The 20,835-nt window shown below is 39.3% G+C and overlaps 1 protein-coding gene across 6 annotated transcripts in view; it reads right to left on the reverse strand.

Annotated features, from left to right (window-relative positions):
• LOC146004935 (uncharacterized) overlaps window positions 1-20,835 on the reverse strand; it is a 470,180-nt gene that overhangs the window by 175,983 nt on the left and 273,362 nt on the right. The gene's annotated exons all lie outside the window — the stretch shown is intronic.

Consider the following 20,835-nt stretch of genomic DNA (forward strand, 5'->3'; position numbering starts at 1 on the left):
TATACAATTGATAATGAGCCAGTTGCCTGATAATGTTGCTAACAATATCGCGTGTCGTAGTGTTCAGACGATGGATCAGCTTACAAATATGCTTTGTAAATTAGATGTTATTAGAACTAGTAGGAAAGGACTTATGCATTTACCTGAAGATTTAGATTGCGACAAGTCTAACAAAGGTCTTAAGAAGAATGAACATCAAAGATTAAATGTACGACAAGTAAATATTCGACAAGCAAGAAGTACTAGTTCTTCTTCTACTCAAACTCTGCCTTCTGATAATTTGGGTGCCTCTGTTGGAAATAGTTCAGACAATGTAAACCAATCTATGAGTTCAAGATATAATGAAAGTAATGCTACTAATTTTGGAAATTTCCGACGGAATAGAAATCAGATGTTTCCTCGGAATTTTTACAATACTGGCAGGTTTTACCGTAATAATAATAGAAATATCCCGAATAAGAATTCCAGACAAGATAATGGTCTTCATTTTAGGCAGCCTAATTACAGATTTTCTAGGAATGGTTACTATAATAATAACAGATCTTTGTTTCCCTCTGTTTATGAAAATTGTCCACCACAAAATCGAGATGTGCCAGTGGTGAGTGATACAATGAGGAATCAGCCCAGCAATATGCAAAGTAATATAATGACGAGTACATCTAATACTGGTGTAAATCCTAATTTGACTCAAAATCCAACTTCTGGTGTTCAGTCTTTACAATTTAATGATGCTAGGCAACAGCAGTTGGAAAGGCAGTCTACTTTAAATTAAAGTGGCAGTCGGAAGAGCCTCTTTCCCTCTGCACCACCTACAAGAGGCACAAGGAAGAGTCAAATGATTTATTTAATGTTTGTGATGCTATGCAATTTTCGAATGAAAATGCATTAAGTAACTTGCAAATTAATTTTTTGTTAGAATGGTTTGAGGAAGAACCTGACTGGGTTATTAACGATGAAGATATTCCTGTACCTTTAACAGAAGTTCCAATTGTACATGGAATTATATGTCAATTGCCTATCATTTGTATAATAGATTGTGGTAGCCAAGCAAATGTTATGAATTTTGAGGTTTGGTGCAAGATATCATCATGTATTGGTAATCTTACGTTGGACAAGGTGGATGACATTAGACTATCTGGATTTGCTGGAAATAAAAAGTGCAAAATTGTCGGTTGTAAGGCGATAAATATTCAGATTGACCGCGAATACTTTCCAATGGAATTTTTCATTTTAAAAGAACTTAATGCAGACATTATTTTAGGTGTTCCTTTCTTACGAAAGTACAAGGCAATTGTGGATTTTAGGAATCAGAATATAAGTTTAATAACTTCATCAGGAAAGCAAGTGTGTACAACATTAGATAATAAGAATTCTAGTACGATAAGTGTTGAATCTGACAAGCTTGTATCTGATGTCAAGCACGATACTGACATAACTGAGAATAAATTCCAGTCATGTAGAATGTTGAAATATGTACATATGTTAGATATTGAAACAAATTATATGCCTTCCCAGAGGGATATTCACGAGAAAGTATTTGCAATTGAAGATATCGGTGACTCACAGAAACGTGATTTATTTTCACTCTTATGGAATTATCACGAACAATTTTCTGACAAACCAAGACATGCCAAGGTAGAACCATATAAGATACAGTTAGACAGTGACGTACCTATTGCCACGGCACCTTATCCTATACCAATTTCTAGGAGAAAGAATTTAGAAGAAGAACTCGCCAAATGGGAAAGTTGGGGTATCATATATCAAGAATCTTCCCCATATTTAAATCCTCTACACATTGTGCCAAAACAAGGTGGTTTATGGAGACCAGTAGTGGATTTTAGAAATTTGAATAAGCGTGTCATCAGTCCGCAAGTTAGAGTTGAACCAATTCATGAAATGTTACAACGATTTTTGGGATCAAAATATTTCTCTTCTATTGATTTATCGTGTGGCTATTTCCAGATCCCATTAACTCCAGAATCACATCTTTATACTGCTTTCTCATATCGTGGTAGACAATATTTATTTCGATATCTTCCCTTCGGCATACGATCTGCTGTGTCCATTTTTCAAGACAGGATGAACAAAATTTTCACGAGAGAATTCAACAACTTTGTTGTTTGCTATTTAGATGATCTCTTGATCTTTAGTAAAACTTGGCAGGAGCATTTAACACACCTGGAAGCTGTTCTGCAAAAATTGAAAGATGTTAATATGTCCATCAAGTTTTCAAAGTGCAAATTTGCTTCTAAAGAAATTGCTTTCCTTGGACATATTGTTTCTGGAAATGAAATTAAGGTAGATAGTAGCAAGAATTCTGCTATAATAAATTTTCCAACACCAAATAACAAAAGGTCACTTCGAAAATTCTTGGGGTTAGTTAACTGGAGAAGAAAATTCGTGAATAAATTTGCAGAAGTTGCCCATCCGCTTTATGAACTTCTAAAGTCGAATATTCTCTGGACGTGGAAGGAAGTGCATGTAGAAGCTTTTGAAAGGTTACGTGATTTGGTTATATCTCCAGAAGCTTTAGCACAGCCTAATTTTTCTAAACCTTTTAACATAAATGTAGATGGTTCAAAGAAAGGTATTGGAGGTGTTTTATGGCAAAATGGAGAGACACCAGAAGATAATCCCAGGATTATTCAATATGCAAGTAGAGTTCTTCGTGGTAATGAGTTGTCTTACAGTACACATGAAATCGAATGTTTAGCAATTATTTTTGCTTTTGAGAAATTTTATATTTATGTAGCAGGAACTAAAATTAATTTGTTCACAGATCATAAATCTCTTTCTTGGCTGGAGTCAGCAAGAACTTTAAATCCACGTTTAAATAGATGGTGTTTAAAACTGCAAGGTTTTGATTATGATATCCACCATGTTTCTGGAGTAAACAATCAAGCGGCTGACACATTAAGTCGATATCCCGATACTACTACAGGAAATATTTCTTTATCCGAGTTGTTTGTTAATAACTTAAAATGGGATATTATTGAAGAAGATACTTTGGAATTCTGGAAGGAGTCTCAACATCGTGACGCATATTGTAGTGCTTTAATTCAGAAGATAGAGAACGGAAATCTTTCCAAGTCTTGTAAGACTCAGTATGCTTTCCAAGATAGCATTTTATTTTTAAAATGTGTTTCTGAAGATAATTGGAGATTAGTTGTGCCAGTTTCATTAATACCGAAAATCTTACATAAACTGCATGATATGCAAGGACATTTTGGATATAGAAAGGTTTTCAGTAAATGTAAGAAATTATATTATTGGCCAAAGATGAACTGCATTATTAAACAGTATTTGAATAATTGTTTAACTTGCGCCAGAACTAAACAAGCTGTTTTGAAAAATGAAAAGGATGATTTACACGTTTATTCTACCAGTCCACATTATTTGATTTCAGTTGATTTGATAGGACCACTTCCGAAATCTCAAGGTTACACATTTATATTGACTGTAATAGATGTAATGTCTAAGTTTCTTATGGCATATCCTTTAAGGAAAGCAACATCTAGAGAAGTAATTAATAAATTTAAACTGCAATATTTTTATCATTATCCTGTATGTAATAGTCTACTGTCTGATAATGGTTCGCAATTCAAGTCACAAGAATGGAAAACTTTTGTGGAAGAATTTAAAATAAGGCATATCACAACTTCAGTTTATTCTCCGTTTGCCAATCCTATTGAACGATACAACAAGGAGTTAATTAGATTATTAAGACTCTACATAAGCAAAAATCATGAACATTGGTCAAAATATTTAAGTTTTGTTTTAGGACTATTAAATAACTCCATATCTGAAGTAACGGGATACACTCCAAATGAATTATTCTTGCATCATGAAATAAGAGATCCTGTTTTAAACCAAATTGATTGGCCTGAGACATTGAAAGCAGTTCCTTGGAAATATAAATGTTTAATTGCCAAATCTCGTTTGAAGGAAAAATATAAAATCAAGCCTAAGGAAACTAGTGATAGATACACAAGGATAGAGACAAATGATATAGTATTAGTCAAAAACCATGGACAAAGCAGTGCTGAGTGTAAACGAATACACAAATTTATGGACTTGTGGCTTGGTCCATATGTAGTTAAAGAAATTAATGGTAACTGTTGTGAATTGTTATCGTTGGATGGAAAGAGAACTGTACAAACACATAATGTATCCAATTTAAAGAAATTCAATTGTAGTCAGGAAAGAAAGGACGAATTATGTAAACTTAAGTAATTTCAAAAGATCTCAACAACCTTTTAATAAGAAATGTTAATATGTTTTAAATAATTATGATATGTTTTAAATATTTTCTGTGTTAATTAATGACAATATGTATGTCATGAGAAAGTTTGTTTTCTTTGTAGTTTTTCATGTTATCTAAAAATTTTAAAACCGATGTTCTAAAATTTTTCTCCGAAGGAGGGAGAATGTTGTGACTGTTTTCAAATTGTAAAATATATAATCACTTCTTGTGTAAAAGAAAAAGAAAGAAATGTCATAGCATACTGTTTTGTTGCGTAGCAACCAGTTATAAAAAACAAGTGAAAAGGGGGATAACAAGAACGTTTTGCATATAGTTCGAATCATAGTAATTGGTGCATAATTAATGTATTTATTCAGTGCAAATAATAAGTATACTCATCAGTGTTGTGATTTTGAACTATATACATTAGTGTTATTTCATAATTTGCTGTGAAGTAGAACAGTTATTTACTGAGTATAATGTAAAATGCTCAAGTCTCTACGACACTAGCGTGTGTTGCGCTTACATGCCCTTGAGATGTGGAGAAAACTATCATAATTCGTTGCTGTGAAAATTATTTCTTGCGGCTTACAAGAATTCAGTTCCTAGTCGTGAAGATGGCACGGAATTCTATGAAGCACGCATGCAAGGCCATCTACATTCCTCTCAATGAATCACAGTCAAGTAGCAAGGATCGGGACACTTCGGAGACAATCGGCACAGTTCGTGACTCGAGAAAATCCCGCAGGACCTCTGATGGGTAATTTGAAAGTCATATCTGGAAGACATAGACTGAGCAAGTCAGAGATAACAACCCTTCAGGAGAAAGACTTTGTCCAGAGACCTCTAGCGACGCTGGGTGGAACTGCTGAGCGTTGAGCAATTATGTCAAATGGGAACAGACGATTCTTCGTGGCCATTTACCTTAACGCTCTCCACGTAGTGGAAAGGGGCATTAATGCTCTATCGTCATTCTCAGGAAGATTTGAAGGTAGCCAAGATCGAGGACGTTCAGAAATGATCATAAAAGATCCGCACATAAGAGAAATCCAAAGTTAAGGAGGAGTGTAATTGCTAAGTTATAGTTTTGGATAATATCCAGGTTGCGCAGGCACTCTAGTCTTTTGACTTCATTGGGAAATATCGCCAAGTTTCCAACCATTAATATTGAAGACTCATTATCAAACTTGAACACGTAGACTCACAATCTAAGTGTCTGGTTCGAGTCCCGGATTTATAGTTTGTGAGTGTCCCTTCATCAAGTTTTTCTCAGCAACATTCATTGAATTGTTGCTTTAAGTCCACTTTATGCACAGATAGGTCAATCGTGACTGGACTTGAAGTTTAAAGTGGGATACGAACCACTGTGCAATGTGCCTCCACCGAATATCGAATCCAAGACCCCTTGATTACAAGGCGACGACGTTACCACTGCCATCGGGGAGAACCACAGCATCATTCATTCTCGAAATTCTATAAGCTCACTTTATACTGAGACGCACTAATCAGAACTGAACCTACAATGTGCCCCCATCTGGGAACGAACCCGAGACACTTTCATTATAAGACTCCAGCATCAACCACTACGCTATTGGGGCTATTTATTCACAATGTCGCGTTTAATCAAAAAATTCTTTCCTTTACTACGCAAATAAAAAAAATCGACCACTTGAACAAAATATAGCATTTGTCCCTTGCAAGACAAGACAAGAAAGTTCTTTAACCTGTAAGTTATGCAACCAAAATAACTTTAATGTAATTTAGGTTGCATAGAGACCAGGCGCTATTTCGACCGACTTCATAAGCTTGTTCTATCAAAGGATTTGTCGCGTTGTTTCCGATTCGTTCATCTAGCTTCGAGTATTTCTCCAAATACGTAGACTGTCAAGGAAAAATGTAATGTATCATTCCAGCAAGCAGGCGGACTGGCTAGTGTATGTATATTGCTCAGTGTTATTGTATGAAGGTCTTAGGAATATTCTCCAAACTGCAATTCATGCTCGTTTCTCTAACGTCTTAGAACAGATACACATATTACATAGGGAGGAAGACTAGGATTCCAAGGACCTTGATCCGCGGAACTGGATCTTCTGACGTCACGCTTTCACCAGTGGGTTAAAACACAGATATCTGTGGTTGGAATTTGGCAGCACCATCTCTTGATCTCTTGTAAAACGTTTTGCTCTAGAGGTGAAAGCAAAATGATGCCAGTGGCGCCTCTCAGCCCTGACTGGGCAGAACTTCTTGCGGACAGTAAATCATAGCAAAGATGGTTTGCTACCTGAGTTCAATATCTACCTATAATATCTTTATCTGTGGCCTTAGTATAGACGCATTTCAAATGGCGGCGCTTCGGCTCGAACGACGATTGTCAATTTTTTTAAAACTTACTTTGGTTCGGCGATTTCCTTCCGCTTCTGGATTGGGGTGGGGTCTTTATTGTAAAGCATTTTAAAATGTACTTAATGGTGAAACGAGCTAATGATAGAATTACACACATGAAATATTATCCAAATGCTTTTTAATAGGGCTCCATAAACCCGGTCGTTGGATATTTATTTATGTGTCGTCCACATATTAAGATATTAGTCAAATAGATAGTGTAACTGCTGTGGGCTTGTTTATCGCTCCCGGAAACCAGATATTTTACATTCGATTCTTCACCGATTAGCCTCTTTACGACACCATCAACATCATGCCGAAGGGTATAAGCGTTCGGAAAGCATCCAAATGAATTTCCACGGAAAGTACAACTAGGAAACATTACTCCCACAAAGCAAGGAGACTCTGGCGACTGGACTTACTGTAATATGCCTTGTAATAAAATGTCCTGAATTCGATCCCGGTGGAAAAAAACTGCACAGTGATTCAGATTTCACTTTAAACAGGGTCATTCCTGACAAGCCTGTCTGACTTGTAATGGTCGGATTGACCATTACTGGTTTTGGTATATTGTATTAATTAATTGCTGGCCAGCTACAAGGTGTAGGGGTAAGTAATATGTTTCCATGAGTGTACTTTTATGTTATTATTGCATGTAAGTGTATGTGCTTATTGGATTGTGCTTTGCTGGGCTGGATATTAAGATTCCCCTGTTTTTTATCTCCCCGGTTGGGGGACCTAGCTGTCTTACAAAACACCGTTGGAATTGGAATTTTACCAAAGCTACGGGGTTCACGTCCACGGACGTTTACCCCGACTATAAAAAAGGCCAGTGGGCTTTATCAAAAAACACTGTTTTCCCATTGATCGACGAAAGAGGAACGTCTCCTCAAGTTTAGTCCACTTATGGTGGCTAGCTGGATATAATAATGTGGCATTTGGTGTAAGCCAACCCCTGTTTGCTGTCCCAAGTCCCCTTTTAGAAAAAGCTTTGAATGTGTGGATAATTCCGTACTGAATAATTGATGCCCAAAAGAAAGAGTGAAGGCGTAAGGAAACGCATTGTAATGAACGTAATATCGTTTAAGCTGAGGGTAGGCCCGCAGAGATAGTTATGCTAACTTTGCGGTAAAGGAAGTGCCTATGATATAAGCCATAGATGCGCAAATATGTTGAATTAAGGAAATTGGGTTGATTATGTAAATGCACACATGGAAGCAGTATGTAAATATGTATATATATAACAACGTATAATAAACCAATATATCCTACTAGAAATGTTATGATTCCATGAACTACGGTACTGTCCACGTAAAACAAGTTGTTTACCCATTTGTAATTCCGGCGCAAATATAATCTGCTCACTTGACACCCAGGGTGAGGTGAAAGGAGAGATTTGAAGGATTAAGGTAGGAAGTAATCAAGAGGGGCCGGATTAAAACGAGGGACAGGGGGACCGAGCTTTCACAGACTTAAACTTCGGCAGGCAACAGACATGCAGTATAATCCTCTGTACTGTTTTTATTCTGTTCATGTGTGTTTCCTACTGTCCCTTCATTAGTTTCATCTCACCCATCTTCATCCGTATCCATCCCCTCGTTCGTCTTTTACAAGCGAGAATGAAATGAAGACCTTAAGTTGTGTTTATTTTTTATCTAGTATATTTCTTCATATACGGTTGCACAAATTCGCTGCATTTTAACATAGACCCAATGATGATCTACATATAATTTCATGTCTGAGTTAGTGTCCGTACACCTCACGAAGATCCTTTGAGATGGACGTGCAGTCACTTATGAGCCACTGCGAAGGTCTTTCCACCTATCTGCGTGCGAACTGAGGCCATTTCTTCCCACCATCCCTAAACTTGATGGTGTGGTTAGCATGCATTCAGATATTGAATTTTCGGCTACAGCGGGATTGCGCACACTTTTCCGGTTTGATCAGTGGTATCTGATAAGCCGTTGGCAAGCTGTCACAATATACAGGATTGCTCACAAAAAATGAGGCGATGTTGTCAGATGTAAAATGTTCTCAAGCCGTTCTCACTTCTGTTGTGTTTGTTTGTGTGTGTGTGTGGACTTACATGTGTTTTTGCTGGAAGGATAGCATTATATATGCATACAGGATGAACCTGATTGGTGGACTAGAATGTAATGGTCGGTATATTTCCGTATTTATACCGAAGGTCATGGGCTACAGCGGGATTGCGCACACTTTTCCGGTTTTATCAGTGGTATCTGATAAGACGTTAGCCTAACCTAACATAACTTATAAGCTTTTCTTTTTTACACAATTTTAAACTTGAATATGATGAACAACTGAACAGTAAAATTGTAAACTGGTATGAAAATTGTATTTTGACTTGCTACATTTACTGGTCAAATTATATTTTTATTTAATCCTTAAGAGATTTAGTATTTTATTTCTCATTTCTCTCTCTCTCTTCTTGTCTAAAGAACAAAACAGTTTTGCGCACAGACTTTAAAGCTATCAAAGTGGCAACGTTGGATCAAAATCTGTGCGCAAAACAGGTCAGTGAGATTTGTGCGCAATTCTCGATCTAAAGTGTGCGCAATTCGGTTGCGGGGAAATTTTCATTTGCCGTAGAATTTGTATTCGTTCTAGGTTTCCAGACGGAAAGAAACTTGCAACTCTTTGAATGAGGCGCCATCTATAAAATGACAGGAGTGGCGTCTTCAAGTTCCCTTGATCAGTGTTGCAAAATTGAGTTTGTTCTTGTTGATACCTTGTATAAATTTGAACTATATACTGTGAAACAATTTTTGTCGGACCTTTAAGGTTTATCATTTGACCCTCCCTCGTATTATTCTCATCACATTTGTTTTCTTTCCATTAACCCTAGGCTCGTATTTACCCAGTGCTTCATCCGACATTTCTTGTAAAGCGTCTCGCACTACGGGAACTGCAGATAATGAAGAAGTTATGTGTGGACATAGGGGCAAGGAGTGCAAATGGCACCAAGCCCCAGAGGGCAGTTTTGATGTTTTATCAGTCAGTTACTCCAGAATCCCACTTTTCCCCGGAAACCTCTCCTCATAAATCCAGAAGGGACCATCCCACTAATCCTCACGTCTTCCAGATAAATATTCAGGCGGTTAATTTCCGTTCCCTGCCCTTCGGGGGGAGCCGGAGAGATTCGCTGATTTGTAAAATTAGTTCGTTTCACCTCCGCGCGGAGGCACTGGCATCGCCAGAAGATGCCGCCTCTTAATAATGAAACAGCCACAGTTAAGTCCCGCGTCTCGACTTGTGAAGGTTTCTCCCATGATGCCTCGCGACATGAATTCCTCGCAGCCGCCGCAATCTTTTAATAAAATATCATCGTCAGTGTTGCCAACTGCGAGGAATTATCAGAAATGTGGTGCAAACTTAGACTATCTCAGTGAAGCATCTCTGAAGATAAGTTACTTAGGGTTAATTAATTTGGAACGAGTTTTATTTTTAATAATTTTTCACAGTTCCGTCTCAGCTTCTTTAATTTCTCGTCATAATGACGTATTGCATTTTTTAAAATTGTATCTCGCTTTCTTGCCATTTCTGGTTCACGCGATCAAATAATTTAATTAGTTTGTTTCAAGAAAATTACATCAATAAAAAAAATTGGGCTCAAAATCATTTCTTTATCACCAGTGGAGTGGCTAGGACTACGGTAAATGATGATTATGACTTCTCATTTTAATACTCTGCGCTATATCGTTTATCATATTTACATGTATTTGAAGTTATGTATAGAAAACCTGCACCAAAAAGGTTGCCTCTAAACCGCACCAACCTTTTCCCTGGACACACCCTTCGTTGGTAAATTGGCTCCATTTGACCTGAGCAAGGTCTTAGACTGGTATCTTTGTTCCCTCATCTGTTTAATTCTCATCGCCACGATGACATAGAGAGGTAGAATAGAGAAAGTTATAAATCCACATGCTCAGTGGAATGAAGATATTTAAACAAAATGCATAGTATAATATATGCTTTGACTTGTGCTCATCAATACCTACTTTAAACAACGGGCAATATTTCAAGATAATTTGTGTACTCGATTTTATCTACATAGTAGCAACACAAGCGCACACATTCGCCTTCCACCGTCGTTACGTCATCACAAGAAACAATAACCCATTTACCCAACCTGTAAACTTGTAATAACCTTGGAAAGAGATTCTGTAAGAATAATGTTTAGTGATCGCTTCGAAATGTTACATTTACAAGTTGTTAAAGTAAAGGTATAGCATTAACCCGTCGAAGATTGCTAATTGGCAAGTCAGATATGGAATTTTTTACGTAGGCCCTGAACAATTTGCATAAAATTACAATTCTTTTCTAGTAAGGCTTTACAAGTTTATGCATATCTGAGAATGTAGAGGCATAATTTAGATTATAATAATCATATCGTTCAGAATATAGTTATGCCTGGTTTGATTGTGATTTGAGTTCTGCTATTAGAGTCGCTTTTCTGCAACTTTTGGCTAATCGCGGCGATGAGTTCTCAAGTGATGAACTTGACGAAAGGATACTTACAAAGAACACTCAGGCAGAGCTTCGAACCCATGACCACTGGCGTCCACTCCACCATGGAGCATAGCGTAGTTATTTTTAACTTTTCCAAAACAAATTGCAATTCGTGCATACGTTTTGTTACAGTTTAGGAACGAATGAAGGCGCTTGAAGTAAACAAAAATCAACACTGAACAAACGAGAGTTGGTAATTTCGGGCTTGTCGCCGAAACTAAGGAAACAATAGAGGGACGAAGCTGGCAACAAAATATGTTTGTGCTCAGGGACCGTGAATACAAGAGGAACAATAACCGCGCAAAGTCCCTCTCCCGGAAAATCCAGACGGGTGGAAGGGAGCTCCGGAAATGAACGCTGGGGAGAAAAGTTACGCCTCTGGGAGACAAGCGGAACATTCAAACTCCAGAGGGAACGAGCAGCGTCACTCCGTCGCGCACAATAACGCTTGTCTCTGCCGCCACCTAAAGGGTGCCGTGACAGTCTGGGTTCCGCGGTCATTCAAGCGCCAGAACTGCAGCTTCCGTGCTAAGATGTCTGCTACAGATATTAGATTCTTGCAAGATCTTTAGACAAGCATCTTACATACTTATCTTACGAGCTGACCTATTTATGTACTAGAGGGATACACTCATCACCTCAGAAGAACACATACATACACAGCGTGACTACTCTAGAATCATGATCAAATTCAAGTATTATTTCTGGTTTTCAAGGCGAACTTTCCAAAATCTCAAGGCTGCAAGCAGATGTTCTCTCTATTTCAACCTTACGTATTACCTTCTCTCACACAGAAAAAACTGGTTTGTTTGGAATTACCAAAAAAGTTTGGTTGAGCTGTTTGGTTATGCTTTTTGTTTCCGATAACCAAATGTTGCTTGCAATTACTAAATAATTTTGTTTGAGAATACCAAATAATTTGGTCATACGAAATATGATACTCGTAAACAAAATGATGCATATGTAAGTAAAGAGAAACAAAACGTTTGGTTAAATTTACTATATGTGCGTGAGCGTGCTTTCGAATTTGAAATAACGATTGTCCAGTTTCGTAGAGTGTAGTATGAAAATCCTTTGTCGAAAACTGAAACTCATGTAGATAGATAATTACTCGAAGCGAGTTTTTATGTTGCTGTGTAACCTAATATTCTGAAAAAAGCTCAGAATGTACTTAGTTTATACTGAGTTTCCTACACCGGCCGCTAGATGGTTCTGTTAAAATGTGTAAAAGACGCATAAGTTTTTGTACAACAAATAATGGTACGTTTGATTGCAATCATAGTGAAAAATTGTGGTTTAACACTCTTCGAAAGATATGTGAACATTAAAGTTACAAATTAAAGAAGAAAATGTACTGCAGTGAATAAAAGTGAATCTCCCATGAGCAACATTTTGATTCTGGACTATATAAGTAGAACTTCTCCGCACAATGTACAAGGTATAGGTAATCGTAAGTCGGTCTCTCTTGTGTCACGCATCGTGGGCCAATTATTCCAGGTGGAAGCCGTAAGTCTGGAACGGACAAACGGTACCAATTGTGCCTATACGGTGGTTAGGTGATTGCGAGGAACCTTTTTGGTTGAACACGTTGAGTGGAGCAGACATACGACTTGCACTATTTTTTGAAACTGTTTTCCCTTACTACCTTCATCCTTCCTCTTCTTTTGTCTTGGGCTCTACAATTAGTTTGGAATTTGGATTCGCTTGTTTGGATTGAGTTGTCAGTTGGTTTGAGTTTGTGCCTCTTTTCCCATAGGATTTTCGTTTGTTCTGTTGGATCATATAAACAACTCACGGTTGTGGTCTTCTGATATGCATCATGGTCTTCCTGCAACGCTGCTACGACAGCGAGAAGGGGTGAAAACCTTCACCGGAGGTACTAAACGGACGGACGGTCCAAACTCCGAGACGATGCTAGATTCACGAAGTACCAATGATCCAATGCAAACGTCCAGCTATTCCACAAAACACCGACGTCGCAATTCCTATGAAGGATTACCTCTACCTCAACGTCAACGATCTAGATCACCAATTAAACGAGATACAGGAAATGCAGCTCATGCAACCCAACTAAAATCCAAACAACAGGATACCAGCTTATATAACTTCCTGCTCACCAACTACGACACCAAATTCAGCACGGCAAAACATGTGTTCCAACAAACATCTAAGTATGTGCCAAGGGCACAAATTGCACAAATACTGTTCACCCGTAATGGCATCATATTGAAATCACCAGATCCAGACTTTGCAAAACTAATTAGAAACAAAGCTTCTTTTGAAATCTATGGAGCCAAAGCAAACATCCAAACACTAAATGCTTCCATTCAAAAACAACCACCACCACCACATAAATCCCCACTACTATCAGTTGTCATCAGGGGTGTAGAACCTAGTCTAACAGACGAAGAGATTTTTGAGGAACTGGAATGCGAAGGTGTACAAATCCGCAAATGTATCCGTATTCGCAATAACAACGGACCCACATACATGGTGCGGGTCCTAACAGACTCACAAAATGCTGTAGACACCCTACTACACAGTGGAGCATACATATACAGACGCAGGTACAAAGTTGAACCATCCCGTTCCCAACAACCTCTTCCATTGCGGTGCGAAAAATGCCAACAGTATAACAAGCACACTACCGCTGCATGTCCAAACCGAGATAAATGCGGATACTGTTCAGGACCCCATTCAACCAGAGAATGTCAAAACCAAACTGCTGCACCAAAATGTGTCACATGTACGGAAAACCATCCTACATACAGTTACAAATGCAAAGCCAAGCCAGATGCAATACCTGAACACCCTGATCTAACAGTTCCCCTGCGCACCAATGACACTGCTACAGAACCTGACAATTCACTACGACATCCAGTAACAGTGGAAGATCTAATACGTTTCTTCACCCTGACTCTCCAAAATGTGCACCCATTTTTAAGAACGCACATATTAACCCAAGTAACGGCATCTGCAAAAACAATTTTCAACTTGCAACTCCATGCAACATACTCTGGTCCTCATGTGCATTTCCACATATCCCACTTGGAAACTGCGGTTTAAGGTTTTGAATATGGCAGTAAGGAATATGTATAATTTTCTATTTTTAAATATCCGATCCGTTTCTAAACGAAAAGCTTTATTGCAACACCTGCTCTTGGAAGAATCTGTTCACTGCTTTGCGCTAAACGAAACCTATCTGGCTCCAAAAATGATCTGTCATATTCCACCATACAACATCTTACGCCACGATGGCCCGCCGGGCTTAAGAGTAAACGGCGGCACAGCAATTGGAGTAGATAGAAAATTACCATATCGAACAGTTACCTTCCCACCAAACTTCCACTTGCCAGAACATACTGCTAGTACCATCTATTTTCCATCCCGGGTCGTTACTTTTGCTACCATCTATGTAAGACCAGGGGAGACTATTCCATACCAATTCTTTCAACATATCCAAACCCTTAGCAAACATTATATCATAGCAGCGGACATCAATTATCATAGTCGTAGCATGCAAGACAAAACAAACTTTTTACAATTCCTGGACCAAAACACCACAGCGGAATTCCATGTACTGCCCAGAGCCACACGTCCCATAAGTAACACCTCCCCTGACGTCGTTATAACATCAACATCTCTTAGTACCTGTTTGAACATATCGGTGCTGGATTCCATCGGCAGTGACCATGACCCAGTGAAAATCACCTTAAATATTGGTAACCGCAATACGAGCAGTACAATACAACCTCGAAAAATCTGGTGTTACAACAAAGCGAACTGGGAGGCATATAGTGAAAAGCTACAGAATGCTTTTTCTCACCCGCATCCAGAACCAAACAATTCAGAGGAACTCGATACGGCGGTGGAACATCTTACTGCTCAGATTTCCAGTGCGGCAACCACTAACATACCTACGACGACTCTCAATAGTTACAAACCAAAGATACCTCCGCAATATCTTCACCTAATCACAGCATCACGACGAGCATACAGGGACTACCTCCAGACCAGAAATCCCGAATCCCTTAACTTACACCGTCAATAGCTGCGTACAGTTCATAACTATATAAAAGCTTATAAACAACGTCGATGGATTGAAACGTGCAACCAATTGAGTGACGAAAGCCATCCCACAAAATACTGGAAACGTTTCAAGGTGCTCACTGGACAATCCAGTAGTACTCCTTATCCGATAACAATCAAGGACGCAGCTCTAAACACAGACACTGAAAAAGCTTATGCCTTCGCAAATGTCTTGCAAGACACTTTCACTCCAACACCACAACTAGCTCCCAATCTCCGCCTCCAGACCAAAATTGACAGAGTCACAAACCCGAATAACAGGCAACTGCAACCCAGTAATACGCACACTATTGATCCTACAAATTCTCTAACTGTTCCTATCACAACAGACGATATTATCAATACTGTGCGTAGGAAGAGAAACACTGCTCCCGGATTGGACAATATCACATACGTATTGATTAAACAGGCCCCGCTTGCATTGCTGTCCTTTCTGGCCATTATCTACAATTTTATCCTCCGCACAGGACACTACCCGACAGACTGGAAGATTTCAAAGGTTCTAATGTTCCCAAAACCAAACAAAGATAGTACCAACCCAACAAACTATCGACCTATTCAGCTCACATCAACCTTTAGCAAAATATTCGAACGCATCATTGTTCGACGCATACACATGCACTTACAAGCACACAGTTTACTTCCGTCGCACCAAGCAGGCTTTAGACCTCAACACAGTGTCCTTGATAATTTATTAAAACTAACGACTCGCATCACAAATCATTTCAACACATCCAAACCATCCTGTCTAGTACTATTCGACCTGGAGAAAGCATTTGACAAAGTATGGCATACTGGGCTCATCTACAAGCTCCATAAATTCCAACTACCACTTTGCTATGTCAGATTAGTACACAGCTTTCTAACAAATAGGGTCGCTTATGTCACTGTAAATGGAGCGATGTCATACCCCATTTTCCCTTACTCTGGCGTTCCACAGGGTGCTGCTTTATCACCATTACTCTACATACTATACGTTGCCGATATGCCAAAACCCCCACAAGTTTCTATTTACCAATTCGCTGACGACACCGCATTTCTCGCCTGTTGTTCAACCATCCAAGCTATAAACAAAACTCTCCAACCAGCTATAAACTCCTTCCAAAGATGGTGTGACACATGGCGTCTCACAATAAATGCTCTCAAAACACAAGCATTGGTGTTTCTACAGACAGGCTGTCGCTCGAAGATCCAAAGGAACCCAACATTATTAAACATCAAAATACGGGGAACGCCAATTCTGCCTGCCACCACTGCAAAATACCTAGGAGTCATATTTGACTCCAAGCTAACATGGAAACCTCAATTGCTCAACATCGTCCAAAAAGCTACAAATCGTCTGAGCTTGCTCAAACGGCTAATTGGAACATCCTGGGGACTCAACTCCCAGGTTGTCCTATATACCTACAAGGCTTTCCTTCGACCAGCAATAATTTACGGCCACACTGCATGGATATCAGCGCCAGACTCATTCTATCACAAACTACAAGTTCTGGAAAGACATGCTCTTCGTTTGGCCTTCAGAGTAGTCCTACCAAGTCCTACACAACTACTGTACGAGCGAATAACCTTCCCGGAAATCACAACCCACATCGAAGCCATCCGTCACAAATATATAACTGGTCGAATGAACTCGCACCATCCACAACTTCTCAGCACAATGTACGAAGATGCTCTACACGACTGCCTTCCCACTTACCACTGCACACCATTACAGCATCTCTTAACCATGTATACCTTCCTGATAGATCCACAGCATCCTGATTATCAGCTGTATATAATCCATCATCCTCCGGAACTACGGCACGTGATATATCCAACACATGCCGCACCATAGCAAATTATTACTTCCTAAGAAGTAATTTTCCCACTACTGAATAAATAACATCTAAGTGAACTACCCCCAGAATAAGTAAATCTGTACCACTTCAATACTGAAAACACACTTAGACCATCACCTTGCAAGAGAAAATATTTATGAAAACAATTCACTTACCAAAGAGAAGGTGTAGCCTTCTAAATGGAAAACGAGGACAAAAAAAAAAAAAAAAAAAGCACAATGTATACCAAAGAGAAGGTGTACCCTTCTAAACGAAAAAAAAAGACACAATGTACATCAGGTATAGGTAATCGTAAGTCGGTCTCTCTTGTGTCACGCATCGTGGGCCAATTATTCCAGGTGGAAGCCGTAAGTCTGGAACGGACAAACGGTACCAATTGAGCCTATACGGTGGTTAGGTGATTGCGAGGAACCTTTTGGTTGAACACGTTGAGTGGAGCAGACATACGACTTACACTATTTTTTTTAAACTGTTTTCCCTTATTACCTTCATCCTTCCTCTTCTTGGTTGGCTTGGGCTCTACAATTAGTTTGGAATTGCTTCATTGGATTGAGTTGCCGGTTGGTTTGAGTTTGTGCACTTTCCCACAGGATTTTCGTTTGTTCCATTGGATCATATAACAACTCACGGTTGTGGTCTTCTGATATGCATCATGGTCTTCCTGCAACGCTGCTACGACAGCGAGAAGGGGTGAAAACCTTCACCGGAGGTACTAAACGGACGGACGGTCCAAACTCCGAGACGATGCTCGATTCACGAAGTACCAATGAGCCAATGCAAACGTCCAGCTATTCCACCAAATACAATACAGCAAAACATGTATTCCAACAAACATGTAAATATGTGCCAAGGGCACAAATTTCACAAATACTGTTCACCCGTAATGGCATCATATTGAAATCACCAGATCCAGACTTTGCAAAACTAATTAGAAACAAAGCTTCTTTTGAAATCTATGGAGCCAAAGCAAACATCCAAACACTAAATGCTTCCATTCAAAAACAACCACCACCACCACCACATAAATCCCCACTACTATCAGTTGTCATTAGGGGTGTAGAACCTAGTCTAACAGACGAAGAGATTTTTGAGGAACTGGAATGCGAAGGTGTACAAATCCGCAAATGTATCCGTATTCGCAATAACAACGGACCAGGCGCGGTTGGCTGTATAGCGCAAATGTGCAGTGAACCCCCAGTAATATACAAAATAAACAATAACTGAGATGTTCATAAGCGTAGAGTGGCAAATTCTCTTAGTGAGAAGAAGAAACCGCGGGCCAGAGCCACTCAGCTCCCCTCTAGTTCCGTTTCGTGCAAAGTCTCCGCTGAACCGCCGCAAGGCAACCCCTACCATGCTAAAAGCTTAGGACGGCTAGCAGACGCTCGACGCGTACATATGGCGAAAATACATGCAGTCTGAGACTGGAGGAAGGCCGTCTCGTCAAAACGGACATGCGCAGTTCGTAGGATCACCAGCGAGCTGGAGTGAATCACGCTCTTCTCTCTTCCAGTGTTGCACTATGTGTTTCAATTTGAATTCATTTGGCATTCTCTTTGTATTTTTATATTTTACAAGACTTATTAGATTAATGAAGAGGGTGTAATACAAATGTAGAGGTAACACCGAACGAAAGCTAGAAGTAAAGATGATGGCACAAATAAGATAAATATGACAGAAAACAACTTGCCTACACATTCAGAGTTTTCATCTTTAAGATGGAAACACTTCAGGTGGAAGGAGCCGAAAAGTCAAAAATAGCGCGAGGGCGAGTGGTCGCTTATTGGACAAGACTTAAACAACCTTTTGGTCTTCTTACGTCAGACTAAATGCTTTCGTTGACATGTTAGGCTTTTTAGGTTTAGTTGTCTTAGAATATATACACTCAATTTTCGGGGCTTACCGTGCTTGACCAAAAATGTAATATTTGCTATTTATTCAAGCCTAACCTAACAATGAAGGCATTTCGCACTTACGTCAGAAGACGACCAAAAAGTTGTTTGGGTTTCGTGCGATCAGTTATACTCTAGCGCGAGAGGGTGTTCGAAGGGACGCGCGCATTTGACTTTGTTACGTGTCATTGTCTCCATACTTGTTAGTTTGTTTTGAAGTGCATGGCTGGTGATTGAAATATATATGGCATAGTGATACGTTGAGTGAAGTGAGGTGGATTGTGTATTGGAAGGAGTGTAGTTGTTGCTGTGCGAGAAGTTAACATATTGCATAGAATAGAATCTAATCGCTTTGATTTAGCGATATACTTTCGAATAGCTATATAAGAATTATCTTGTAATCAAGGGGTCTTGGGTTCGATTACTGATACATACTCATTTTAGCAGGCAGAGATTTGTATTTTTTAACTGTAGGTTCAGGATCCAGTTTCAATAATATAGTCTATTTGACAGTGGTGGGACCAGAAAAGAGTTGGCAAGAGTGGAAGAGGTAAAATTGAGGCGAGAATATTTTCTGAATTCTGAGATAACCCTAAATACAATACCATACGAAAATCTTAAATTAAAATGATCACCCCCTACACACACACTCTTTGGTGCTGTCACTGTTATCTGAACATAAAGCAAATCAACTTTTTCAGTAATCTGCCGGCCAAAATTTGATAATTTTCCCAGAACTATCTCTACGAACCAAAGCGTGTAGTGTCTCAAAAGGTTTAGGTAAGTCCACTTTTCATAATTTTGGTGAACCCCCAGGAAAATTATGCACGAGCCGCGCCTGCAACGGACCCACATACATGGTGCGGGTCCTAACAGACTCACAAAATGTTGTAGACACACTACTACACAGTGGAGCATACATATACAGACGCAGGTACAAAGTTGAACCATCCCGTTCTCAACAACCTCTTCCATTGCGGTGCGAAAAATGCCAACAGTATAACAAGCAAACTACTGCTGCATGTCCAAACCGAGATAAATGTGGATACTGTTCAGGACCCCATTCAACCAAAGAATGTCAAAACCAAACTGCTCCACCAAAATGTGTCACATGTACGGAAAACCATCCTACATACAGTTACAAATGCAAAGCCAAGCCAGAAGCAATACCAGAACACCCTGACCTAACAGTCCCCTGCGCACCAATGACACTGCTACAGAACCTGACAACTCACTACGACATCCTGTAACAGTGGAAGATCTAATACGTTTCTTCACCCTGACTCTCCAAAATGTGCACCCATTTTTAAGAACGCACATATTAACCCAAGTAACGGCATCTGCAAAAACAATTTTCAACTTGCAACTCCATGCAACATACTCTGGTCCTCATGTGCATTTCCACATATCCCACTTGGAAACTGCGGTTTAAGGTTTTGAATATGGCAGTACGGAATATGTATAATTTTCTATTTTTAAATATCCGATCCGTTTCTAAACGAAAAGCTTTATTGCAACACCTGCTCTTGGAAGAATCTGTTCACTGCTTTGCGCTAAACGAAACCTATCTGGCTCCAAAAATGATCTGTCATATTCCACCATACAACATCTTACGCCACGATGGCCCGCCGGGCTTAAGAGTAAACGGCGGCACAGCAATTGGAGTAGATAGAAAATTACCATATCGAACAGTTACCTTCCCACCAAACTTCCACTTGCCAGAACATACTGCTAGTACCATCTATTTTCCATCCAGGGTCGTTACTTTTGCTACCATCTATGTAAGACCAGGGGAGACTATTCCATACCAATTCTTTCAACATATCCAAACCCTTAGCAAACATTATATCATAGC

Source organism: Lepisma saccharinum, chromosome 22, assembly GCF_977018435.1.
Source record: "Lepisma saccharinum chromosome 22, izLepSacc3.1, whole genome shotgun sequence".
Taxonomy (NCBI): domain Eukaryota; kingdom Metazoa; phylum Arthropoda; class Insecta; order Zygentoma; family Lepismatidae; genus Lepisma; species Lepisma saccharinum.